Raw genomic sequence first — 13,548 nt, forward strand, 5'->3', positions numbered from 1 at the left:
TGAGGCAAACAGCATGGAGGAGCAATGGAGGAGGCTAAGAAGTGACTTTTTCATCCTCAACCAGTCACCTGGACTAGCGACCAGAAGCCTGCAAAGCATGGCCAAGCAGAAGGTCTACTGAAAAGCTGGGTCACCTCAGTCTTGGGGGCATTTACTGCATGGGCCACTCACCTATTTCTTTGAAGGAAGTTCTGTATCTGCAAGCAACAGAGGCACTAGGAGAGAACACAGACCTAGATTTTATATCTGAGCTCATGAAGCAGAGTATAAATATTCAAAAATGCAAGAGCAAGTTTCAGAATCTGCTAAAATACATGTCCCCAAATCTAACCCTTTTATATTCTTAGATACTCCTGGGCGAGATGCCACCAAGCGGCTTCCACCAGATCTATAGATCCGCCCTGTCATGTCAGTCTGACCCTGGGACCACATTTGGCTCCTGGGACACTGTCCAAGGACACCTGCTGGGGACACTGATGGACCAGGCAGGAAGCGGTGTGGCATATTGCAGCAGTGGTGGGAGCTCCAGAGCCCAGGTTCCCTGCGTCTGTTTCTGTGCCCAGCATATAGCAGCCACACGGCAGTGTGATCCAGGCCAAGTGTCTTTGTCTCGTGCGCTTGCTCCATTCTCTATCTCAAAGATTCCTCTGGGCACTGACATTCAGTGATTCTTATCACACAAGGCCCTGGCCAACCCTGAATCTCCAGAGAGATGTCCATGGACAAGACTCTGGATGCTGAACCCACGGCATCAGCTAGGCCCAGAGATTGGGGCAGGCTGGTCCAGGGGCTGGCCAGGGTGACACTCATTTTGTCCAGCTGGCCACTTGGGCTGAGACACAGACTCCCCAGGGCCAGAAAGTACCAAGTTGCATGGCCTTGATTTTTTAATCTATAAAATAAGAATTTATTTCTTTGTTTTATCGTAAAACAGTGTTAACTGTGTGGAGATGAGAGAGCCTATGTCAAGCCCCAACAATTATATGTCCCCACCTTTCCTGTTCTTTCTGGATTACCCAGTTTTCGACATGATGAGTGGAATGGTTGTTGTAAGGATTTTGAGATGGGGAAGGCTTCTTGAAGATCTACCCCTGGTTGGCTGTGGACCATGGGCAAGTCATCTGATTCTCACAACCCATGAAAAGGCCAAGCCAGAGTTATCAGACCCACAGATTAGTCAGAGTCCCTTTGACTGCTAAAAAAAATATTCAAGTTCACCAGCTCTCTAAAAAAGAGGGGTGGTCCAGACTCAGGAACAGTGGGATCCAGGCACCCAAGTACCCTAGGATGCTTTCTCTAACCTCCATCTGTTTCTCAGACTGCTGACTTTATTCTTCCAGTTTCAGCTTTTCAAGAGGTTGAAACGCTGGCCACAGGCATCTCTGGCTTATATCTAAACAGCTTTGTACGAAAAGGATAACAAGCTCTTTGGGCCAGCTTAAGTGGCAAAAAATTCCAGGGAAAGGATCTGATTGGCCTGGCTTGGAGCCCATAGACCCCATGGTCACTAGGAAGAGCAGATGGTCAGGACAGGAGAACGCAAGGTTAAGGGCAGGGGCAAAGACAGTAGCCACCACACCCCAGTTGGCAAAGCAGGCTGGCTGAGCCCTAAAGAGGTTAAAGAGTGAGGAAAGACTCTGAAAAATGGCAAATGTCACTGGGGCACCAGTGGACTATGCCAGCAGGTGCCATGGTTGGCATGGAGGAGGCTATGGTCTCCTGGGTGCTGGGCCAGTCTGCCAGAGGCATACAAATCAGCCCCTTTCTCAAGTGTTCCCAAAACTGTGTTCCCAAAGTGGTGACCAGAATGAGGACAACTTTTATTTTCTCAATTTCATCATCTACAAGGTCCCCAGAGTCTGAATAGAGCAGCACAGGGAAGAGGCTGCCACAGTCCTGCCCCAATCCTGTCGGCAAGTGAGCAAAGGAAAGATTTCTGAGCAGAAAATGTCATGGGCCAGATCACACAGGTGGAGAAGCTGTGGCGGGTATAGAGGTGTGGCACAGCGAGGGCTCACAGGCTGGCTTCCCAGGATTCCTGGGCATCCTCTGCTGCTGGCTCCAGGGCAGGCGCAGCTAGAGCAGGGTCTGCACTTCTGTGCTGGTGTGTCCTGATCAGAGAGAAGTAGGACCACCAGGAGGCTGCTCACTTCTTGTTTCTCCTACCACCTAACCAACATTCAGACACATTCCTCTCTCTACCTCTTATTAATTCTCCTTGCCCTAAGGGCATTGGCTTTCAACTTGCCAGAAGCAGTGGGGTGCAGTGGAAAGACCATGAGTCCAGAACCAGGAACCATGTTTCTATTCTGCCTCCAATTTGCTGGGTGACCTAAGGCAGAAGTCATTCCCTCTCTGGGCCTTATTCACTTCCTCTGCAAACCAATGCAGGTGGACCAGTCAGGGTCTGAGCCCTTCCCAACTTTTTCTGGGAGGACATGGTGTAGTTGGGCCTGGCATTGCTATATTTAACCTCTCTCCATCTCCCTTCTCTGCCACTTATCAACTCTGCCACACTTACTTCCAGCATTTCCAGCTTTAGTTCCTTAGAAGCTTAGCCACCCTACAGACCAGCCACAGGCTATCACATTAGCTTGGTAATGATGAAAGGGAGAGATAAATCATAGTAACACTCTACCCTGTCACCCTCCCAAACCTCAGGGCAGGAGACATCTGAGCTTAGAGAAGCTATAGACCAGCTCAGCTAACAGAAGGCCTCTCTCCCAACAAGGGCTCTCTTCCAGGGTTTGGTGAATCAAGCAATCTCCAAAGATATGCATTACAGGGGCAACACACTTGAGGTTGTTCTTGTTCTAAAGCACCCATTGTACAGATGACAACATCAAACCCCAAAGAAGGGAGATGACTTGCCCAAGATCATAGAACAAGTCAACGTTAGAGCCAAAGCTTGATTCTAGGTTTCCTAAGCCTTGAATCTGGGCTGAACTCTGGGCTAAAACCAATGCTACCTTCTGGATAGACCATGATACAACCAGAGAGCACGCCAACCCTCCCCTCTTTTCTCTTTTGTCTTGCTCCAGAATATACTCCATTTGCTCCAATCAGGCTGAGCTTCTTCCCATACCTTTTTTCCTGCTGTTGCTCCTGCCTGGCTCTCCATACCCTGAAGCCTTTGTGCATGCAGATTCTCCCTGCAGAACTCACCTGCCTCCTTGACTTTCAAGGCACCTTCCTTGACTCCTGCAGTTCTTGGTAATCTCTCCGGTGACTTGGCATCACACTCAGGGTAAAAGCCACAGTGCTTACCGTGGCCAATCTGACTTCATGGCCTGGTCCCTGCCTAACTCTTCAGCTCCTCTCCCCATCTCAGGTCCCTTCTACCCTGGCCACGCTGGCTCCCCTGTTGTCCCCAGTCCCCTGCAGTGTGTTCCCACCCAGGGCCTGGCACCTACTGTCCTCCCCAGCTCTCCACACAGCTCACCCTGCACTTAATTCTGTCCCTAAGTCACCTCCCTAGAAAGGCCTTCCCCACCATCCCATTGAATCTGACATTGTGCCCCTGAACTTTGTATCCTAAACTAATTCATTTTCTTTCAAAAGACTTGTGATTGCCTGAAATTGTATTAAGTATTTGATTAGCGGTTAGTTTGTTGTCTGTCTCCCCCATGAGAACACACACTCGACAGGGGTAGAAACTTTGCTGCACCCACTGCTGTGCCTCTTACTCCTAAAACAATGTCTGGCCCATAGGGGGCCCTCGACAAATAAATCAATAAACAAACTGTTGTAATAAAATGACATCTCAGAATTCAAAGATGCTAGGATGCCCCTAGTGTGTGTAAGGCAGATCTTATTTTGAAGTTTTTGTCTAAACAAGTCATAAAAATCAGTGCATCAGCATCATTCATGAGCAATCACATACTATCCCACAAAAGAAATATCATATAGTGAACAATCTCAAAATGAAACTAAGAAAACAACTTCGTTTACAACAGTGTCAAAAAGAATACTTTGGAATACATTTAACAAAAGAAGTGCAATATTTATACTCTAAAAACTACAAAACGTTGTTGAAGGCAATTAAATATCTAAATACATGGAAAAATATAATATGTTCACGGGTGAGAAGACTTAATACTGTTAAGATGCAAATGCTCTCCAACTTGATCTACAGATTCAATGCAACTCCAATCAAAATCTCAGCTGGCTTCTTTGCAGAAATGGACAAGCTGATCCTAAAATTCATGTAACAATTCAAGGAATCTGGAACAGAAAAAAATATATATTGAAAAAGAACAAAATTGGAGGACTCACACTTCCTGATTTCTAAGCGTACTTCTAAGTTACAGTAATAAAGACAGTGTGGTACCAGCATAGGAGCATAGGATAAACATGGAGGCTAATTTAACTGGCTTGAGAATCCAGAAATTAATCCTCACATTTAAAGTCAATTCATCTTCAGCAAGGATGTCAAAACAATTCAATGGGGAAATAATAATCTTTTCAACAAAATGGTGCTGGGACAACATGCAGAAGGATGAAATTGGATCCCTACATGAAACCGTATGAAAAAAATTAACTAAAAGTGGATCAAAACCCCAAACAGAAGAGCTAAAACCATAGACCTCTTAGAGGAAAACATGAGGGTAAATTGTTGTGATCTTGGATTGGACAATGGCTTCTTAGATGTGTCCCCAAATGAACAAGCAACAAAGTTAAAAATAGAAAATTGGATTTCATAAAATTTTAACTTTTAAAAGTTTTAAAATTTAAAACTTTTGTCCTTCAAAGGCACCATGAAGACTATGAAAAGACAACTCACTAAATAGGAGGAAATTTTTGCTAACTATATGTCTGATAAGGGACTGTATATAGTATATATAAAGAAGTTTTATGACTCAATAATAAAATGACAACCCAATTAAAAATGAGCAAATGATCTGAATAGATATTTCTTCAGAAAATACTTACAAATCACCAACAAGCACATAAGCAGGTGACAAGATGTTCAATATCATTATTGAGGGAAATACAAATCAAAACCACAGTGAGATACCACTTCACACCAACTAGGATGACTAGCAGCAAAAAGACAGATAATAGTAAGTGTTGGGCAGCATATAGAAAAATTAGAACCCTAATACACTGCTTTCAGGACTGGAAAATAGTACTGCCACTTTGGAAAAGAGTCTGATTATGTAACATAGAATTAACACATGACCCAGCAATTCCACTCCTAGTGGGTTGCTGCAAAAGTAATTGTGGCTTTTGGCATTAAAAGTAATGGCAAAACCACAATAATTTTTGCACCAATCTAATTGATATATACTTGAGACATGAAAACCTGTGTCTTTACAAAAACTTGTATATATGTTCTTAGCAACATCATTCATAATAGCCAAAAGTTGGAAACAACCCGAAGGTCTATCAATGGACAAATGGATAAACAGAATGTGATACATCCTTACAATTGCATATTATTCAGCCATAAAAAGGAATGAAGTACTGATTCTTGCTACCCTATGGGTGAACCTTGAAAACATTATGTTAAGTGAATGAATTCAGTGACGAAAGACCACGTAATATATTATTCCATTCATATGAAATGTCCGGAACATGAAACTCTGTAGAGGCAGAATATACATTAGTGGTTGCTTAGGGCTAGGGGAAATAGGGGAGATGAGGGGGTGATGGCTAAAGGGTACAAGATTTCTTTTCAGGCAATAAAAATGTTCTGAAATTGATTGTGGTGATGGGTGCACAACTCTTGAATACACTAAAACCCATTGAAAGGTCACTTAAAATGGGTGAATTATATAGTGTGTGATCTATATCTTAATAGTACTGTTATTTAAAAGAAAAGGGAAAAATACTATGCTGGGCAACATAGGTAATCTACTCAATAGTTTGCCCTTCTAGAATTGAGCCGGGAACAGCCCCATAGACACAAATCCCACAACCTACCCGATTTGCAGGGGTGGGAGAAAACCAGCCAAGTGAAAAAATGAGGACTGCGGTTAGCTATACATTTTCTGAAAACTTGGAGAAAGGCCCTGCAAAGCATGGGAACTGGGCAGAAGCTGGGCTTGTCCAGATCTAAGAACAGGAGCATCTAGAGAGATCACATAGACCTAGATGGAAAATCTCATCTGGCGAGTTTGATCAATTGCAGGGCCCACCTGGAGCCCATGTCAGGAAGCACTATGAATGAGACAATGTCCAAACTCCACCAGAACGTGTCTGTTCCATCGATAATGTCTGCTAGGGACAGGGAGTGCTAGTATCTGAACCACACATTTGACAGGTGTGTGTCAGTTCACCCCCTCCTGGCAGAGGAGAAACTAAGTCACTGGGAGTAGTGGAGTGGCCAGGGACCTAGAGCCCAAGGTAGATGAAGTCCAACCTTGGCCTGGGCTCTGGTCTCAGCTCTCTGGACGTGCCTACCAATCCAGCCTCACATCTCGTCACACCCTTACTCTTGCTGATGCTGTCGCTGTGTGCATTACAGACTGGACAGCATAGAGCTGGGCCTGAACCCAGGCAGGCAGTCTGGCCCAAAAGTCTGTTCTCTTAACCACCACACTGTCCCTCAAACAATACTGAGGCTCTGACCATCTAATCCATGTCAGACTCTTCTACAAACCTTTTCTCATTGAAGCCCAGAACTACCTTGGGAGAGAAATATTGTTATCCCCATTTTAGAGATAACAACCCTGAGTTCCAAGTACTTGGCCCAGATCACACTGTGGCAGAACCAAAGATTCTAAACCAGGTCTGTCCAACCCCAATGCCCATGTCATCCCACAGTCCCAAGAAAAGAGCAACTTTTCCTTCTCTCTCTTTAGTCCCAGCACACAGACATATAGACACACTCACACAAGCACACGCACATACGCACGTGCACGCACACACACACACACACAGTCTGAAGGAAAGAAAATTTGGAATGCAAACCCTGAAGTCCCTCAAGTTCACCATTATCCTTGATCCTTGCACATTCTTCATCCTCAGTGAGTTCTCCATTCTGTGTCTACCATTGGTTATTGTCAGATTCGTTGTCTTTCCTTCACAGCTGACAATCCAGAAAAAAAAAAATAATAATCACTTATGCCATTGTCTCTGCTTCTTCACTGCCCTCTCATTCCTCAGCCCAGTGCAACTTGGCTCTGACCCTACCTGTCCGCTGAACCCCAATGCAAACCCAACTCTTTCCATCCTGGACCTTTCTATCTAAGACTTCTCCATGACAGGCAACCTGTCAACCCATCCTCCTTCTTGAAACTCACTCTTTCCTTGACTCCTTTAGCAAATACTTTGTGTGCTCCATGTCACATCTTTTTGGTCCTCCTGACATCAGCACAGCTGAGAAAGACAGCTGCTGCCAGCGTTTCACTTCAAGTGTGCTGATGTGACTCTCTCCCTTTCTGTGTCAGGGTGACCCCTTGGCTCGAACACAAGCATGGCCAAAAAATGGAGGAGTTAACACCCCCAGGGGCAGCTCCCAACCAGTGGAAGATGGGAGTGGGTGAGTCAACTTCCCATCCTTGGGAGGGAGAGTTCCAAGGCATCTTCTCCACAGTTCCTTAGAGGGTGCTAGTGGGCTTGTGTTCAGTTGCCCACAGTAATTACGCACTCTTTATTCCCCTGTTCTCACACATTGTCTCTCTCCCTGCTCCCTCACTCCAGCTTTCACAATCACCTGACAAATAAGCTGCCTGCACCTGTGTTTGTGCAGGCTCTAGGCTCTACTCTGGGGCACCTATCTTTGTCTCATTGTCTTCCTTCAGCTTCTGACCCATTCATTGCCATCTCCTTATGGACTGCTCCTTTAAGGGTGAACCCCTTCTCTGTTGCTGCTGCCTGGCTCCTCTGCTAAGCCGTGCCCTGTGCCCTTCCACTCACTTGCCTGGTTCACATGAGTCCCTTCCGCACGGCCTTGCCTCTGTCCACGAGGGACTTCCTGCCCACAGCACCATGGCCTCTGTCCCTTAACCATCAGGTGAGCACCTCCCCAGCTTGCAACAAGCAAATCACATCACCCCTCTACTGAGCCTTTCCCAATGCTCCCCCAGGACCAACCGCTCCCACCTGAACAACTGCAACTTGCTGAGGGCGATTCCATACTGCATCCAGTGGCAGCCCTTCCAATAGGCTCTTTGCTTCCTTTTACTGTAATGTAATCTCCCTGAGAGCAAAGGCTGTGGAATTTTTACTTCATATCCCCAGAAGTCAGCCCTATCCTGGCCCATGATCCATGCTCAATAAATATTTGTGGATAAAGGAAAAAGCATTCACGCTACTTTTATCAGACTTGGAGCAAACTTCTCTGCTCCTCCCTCTTCACATGCCCCTCCCCCAGTAGGATTTGGGTCCTTAAGTACATGGTTTTCCCTGCATAGGGTGGGCACGTCCATTAGTTTCAGCAGGGAGATGGGAACTCAGCTACCTCTTGCAAGCGCAGTCATTCCTGCGTATCCACTAGGGACTGGTTCCAGCACCCATCATGGATACCAAAATCCAGGGATGCTCAAATCCCTAGTTTAAAATGGGATAGTATTTGCATTATAACCTATGCACATCCTTCCGTATACTTTGTCATCTCTAATTACTTATACTATAGTAGCTAATACAATGTCTACACATCACTTCATTCGTGTGGATTCAGCGTAGGACTTAGTGCACAGCAAATTCAAGTTTTGATTTTGGAACTTTGTGGATTTTTTTTTTCCCTGAGTATTGTTGATCCACAGTTGGTTAAGTCCATGGATGCAGATCCCATGGATACAAAGGGGCAATGGTACTTCAATCCCAATGTTGTAAGGCTTTAAACTTGTAAACACCCCCAGGTCTCTTTAAGGAGCAGGAAGCAGGCACGGAGCCGAGAATATCTGCCTTCGATTCCTCTCCTGGGTCAGCACCTGAGAAGTGGGGCTTCCCCCATATGCACCTTCTTGTGAGATTTTCCTGATGAACCAACAGGAAAAGAGAAAGACCAACAGGCCCACCTGATGGCATCTGTGGCTTGTGATGCTGGGAAGGACCCAGGGATGGCCACAGGTCAGCCAGAGTGAAACGGACGTCCATCCAGGTCAAGCTGGAAAAATGCCAACTCAGAGAGCATTGCCCACCACCTCCTGCAGGCCGCGCCTGTGCTAGATGCCAGAAGAATAAAAGGAGATCCCTGTCCTCAAGTGGAACTTAGTCTAGTGGTAAAATACACCTAACCTCAGCCCCTGACTTCACCAAAGTTCCAATCGAGAATCATAATAGTAAGTAAGAAGATTAGCTAACATTTTATGGAGGGCTTACTCAATATGTCAGAGTTTTCTGAACATTTGGAAAACATTCAATTATTTACCCCCCACAATAACCCTGGGGTGGCATGCTGGAGCCAGCTTTTACTGGCTCACAAGAGCCAATTGTTAAATTTTCAGGAATTTTACAAGCTGGGTGTTAAATATGACTATTATTTTAAAATTAAATTACATAAATTCAAAATAAATTATGCTAAAAACAAAAGTAACAAATCCTCCCAAAACTCGTCACTTCCAAATGATCTTACTGCACTTTATTTATTATTCTCTATGCTACCAGGGCCATGTGCTTCTATTGTATTTCTGTGGTGGAAATGCCATGTCATGGTGGCTACTAAGCCTCTCTTCCCGGTGCTGTGTTTAGTGATGTCACTATGAAAATTGTAAAGGCTTAACTTATCTTTTACTGATTTTTCTAAACTTAAAAAAGTGATGGAGAAAATATTAATTTTCCAAATGAAACTTAAAAGAATGTCTGTGTCGGGTCTATAGTTGTTGGTTTGTGAGTAGCCCCCCAAAAAAGATTTTTTTCTGTATTTAAAAGCTATCATCCAATTCAGCAAAGTCATTCACGCTTTTGACAAGCGAATGTCAAGTCTGTACCTACCTCTTCATTGTTTCGCGTTCCCCTCAGTCACTGAGGTACAGAAAAATACCAACCACTTTTTAGGTTGGAACTATACTCCAAGAGCCGGTTGCTATGCACTGACTGGCCTTGGAGGTAAGCGCTATCTGTAAGCCCCATTTTACAAAGGAGGAAACTGGTTAGGAAGGGCCAGAGCAGGATTCCTACCAGGGAGCCCAGCACCACACCCCAAGTTCTTTTTTTTTTTTTTTTTTTTTTTTTTTTTTGAGACTGAGTCTCGCACTTTCACACAGGCTGGAGTGCAGTGGTGCCATCTCAGCTCACTGCAAGCTCCGCCTCCCGGGTTCATGCACTTCTCCTGCCTCAGCCTTGCGAGTAACTGGGACTACAGGCGTCCGCCACCACACCCGGCTAAATTTTTGTATTTTTAATAGAGACAGGATTTCACCGTGTTAGCCAGGATGGTCTCAATCTCCTGACCTCATGATCCGCACACCTCGGCCTCCCAAAGTGCTAGGATTACAGGCTCGAGCCACCACGCCTGGCCCACACCCCAAGTTCTTAACACATGCAAGGGAATAGGAGACCCTGGTCACCCCCAGTTCTCCCAGGCAGTCCTGGGAAAGCCCTCAGGGAGACCTGGTTTCTGGTACCTTCTGTCAGATTCCCCCACCCCAGATAAGAGAATAGCCCTGTCCCAGAGAGAGGAGTGCAGGACAGACATGGGGATGGGGATGGGATGGGCGGCGTTCAGCCTGGGCTGAGATGGTGCTTCCCAGGACAAAGCCGCGGGCCTGGATTCTGGAAGGCAGGTTAGGTCCAGAGGATGCAAAGCAGAAGGTGGGACATGGGGCCGCCTAAGACTCCCAGTGCAGAGGTCAACTCCATAGGTCACTCTTACGGGGACTGCAGCCTCAGGCAAAAGCCAGGAAGTACCTGTGATGCCACCCAGACTTGGAAACTTGCCCACCTCCTGCCAGACATGTCATTTCGGGCTCCCTGGTGCACCCTCACCAAGGAGCACCTTCCAAGAAGGCTTAAGGGCAGGCCAAGATCAAGAGATTCAGTGGCATTTCGTGAGTAAGAAAAGCTGGCCTGGATGGCTCATTCTCATGGTGACAATGGAGCCAAGCCCCATTGTCATCCCAGGTCTTTTCCTCTGGCTTAGGTCCCTTTCCAGGCTCTTCTTCAAGTAGTGCACATTCCAGCCACACAAAACTTCCCACTGTCCTCCAGATGAACAGGGCCCTCTCCTACCTCTGACTCTGTGCATGGCTTGACTTCTCTGGATGGGGAAGTTAGGGAAGGCTTCACGAAAGAGGTGATGTCTATGTCTGATATGCCCAAATGAGCTAAGGTGTAGGGGAAAGGGATTGAAAATAGCCTGTAGCACCCTCTTCCATGTGCACAGCCTTCATTATATAAACAGCCCTCCTGTAATATTATTAGTGCTGTAATAGAGGACACACCGTCTCTCTGGCGCCCAGTAGGTGCTCCAGTAAAAGTGCAGGCTGCATAGCTTGGGCAGGTTGCCCGGCTTTGAGACCTGCAGTCATGCTAGCTGTGAGCCACAAGCAATTGCTGATACAGAACTATGTTTGACCTACAAAACTAGCAATTTCATATGTTCCAACCTAATAGCCTCTCTGTGACTCTGTAAATGGGGTTAATAGCACTACCACTCTCACAGGATTGTTGGGGAGATTAAATGAATTAACACCTGTGTGAACACCTGGGCTGCTGCCTGGAACATGACAAATAGGTGGTAACAACAGCTAACACTTACACAGCACCTACTATGTTCCAGGCACTGTGCGAATCATGCTGTCTTATCAACTCATGGGCTCCTCTAGCCACTCTCTGCAGCTAGCCCTATTCTTAGGCTCACTTCTCCGAGGAGGAAGCTGAGCCACAGAGACATGGAAAACTCACCTAAGTTTGCACAGCAAGTTGTGGGGAGCCAGGATCTGAAGCCAGCAGCCTGTGCTGTTATGCTATAATTCAGCCTCTCTGATTGGGTCAGGCTGAGCTATTATTACTCGAGGATGACTCCACTGAATGTGTAGGTGTTAAGCAACTAGTCTTAACATAGCATTTGAGTTTTTAGTGCTTACACAGATGCAGGTGGGCTGGGCAGATCAAGGTTTGGGAGAGGACCAGAGGAAGGCACCAACAACCTGAAGCACAGGAACAGGTGGGTAGGTGGGAAGGAAGTGGGGGCTATGGAGGCTGCTGCCTCTGGGGGACCTGCAGTTCAGCACTTGGCGGCTACCTCGGGGGCCCCCACTGGTGAGGTGGGTAAGGCCAAGAGTCGGAAAGATGAATGGGACCCTGGACACCTGTGGGCACTTCTGCGTCTGTCATCTTGTCTGATGGTCCTGACCTTCTGAGAATGATTAATTCTTCTCTGCTTCCACCTTCCAAATCTCCCACAGCTTCACATGTGGCCAGCCCTAACTCAGAACCCCAAAGAGAAGGGGACGTGAGGAAATGCAGACCCCAGCCTTGTCCAAACCTGCAGAACCCAGTCTACTGCATATGGTAATCCTGGGATGGTGCCACCACGAGAACCCAAGGAAGGAGGGATTGGGCTTGCTCAGCATGTTTCTCATTCCCCTTCTCCTGCCCACAGAAGTCCACTCTCCTAGGGAGATCCCATTCCCCAGCATGGCATTCAAGGGCCTGCCCTTGGGCATCAGCCTCTCAGCCCCTTCTCCATCTGACTCCTATCATCTCCCAAACACACAAGTCCTGATGCCAACCCTTAACATGGCCTGTTCCCTCAGCCAGAAATGCCCTTCCATGCATCTTCCCCTCCTCTGATGTGGACTCTCTTCATTGCTACCCATCCTCCCTGCCTTCTGTCTGGCCTCTGTTTGGTTCTGTTATCCCCCACCCCTGATTCCCCACACAACTCAGTGGCTCAAGGGCAGTTGATCTCATCCTCCCCAGGGGTGGGCCCTATTATTCTAAGTCAATCAACACAGGGGACTGCCACGTAACTTACTGGTCCAGGGGTAGGTTCTTTTCCAAAATTGTCTGATCCAATTATAATTTACGCTTGGAAGAGTGATTCCCCTCTCTCCCACTAGACAAGGACAAGGGCACACATAGCCCCCAATGTTGCTGACAGCCATCGTTTGACTATAGAATGCAATCAACACTGTGGGTGACAGAGTAGAGAAAGAACCTGAGTCCCAGATAGCATCTGAGAGCTGCTGAATCAGCCAGCCCTGAAGTCTGCCCTACCTCTGTTTGAGATTTTCTTTTCCTATCACTGTAATTCGTAAAGTATCCTGGCAGATACACTCCTACCAGGTATACTGTTGACCAGCTACACTCCTACTCATTCCCTCTGAGCCCAGTGCAAATGCTACCCCTCTGTGAGTCCCTCCCTCATGTGCCCACCCATAGTGCCCTGAACCTCCATCTATTCCAGCTCTTTGGTCCATTCTTCATCCCGATCCCTGAGGTGACATCTCCCCTGTGAGCTGCTGAGCTCTTAGACAGCAAACCATCTCATGGATGCTAGAGCAAGATAAGTGTATCTGTTTAATCTAATTCATTCCACATTCATTCAGCAAACATTTACTGAGTGCCTTTAAGAGAGTGAGTGCCAAGACAGGATGGGTTTTGCATACACATCTGTGCAGGGAGTAGGGGTGCATTCCTGCAGGAGACAGAGAG

The sequence above is a fragment of the Macaca fascicularis genome, chromosome 9 (genome assembly GCF_037993035.2).
Source record: "Macaca fascicularis isolate 582-1 chromosome 9, T2T-MFA8v1.1".
Lineage (NCBI taxonomy): Eukaryota > Metazoa > Chordata > Mammalia > Primates > Cercopithecidae > Macaca > Macaca fascicularis.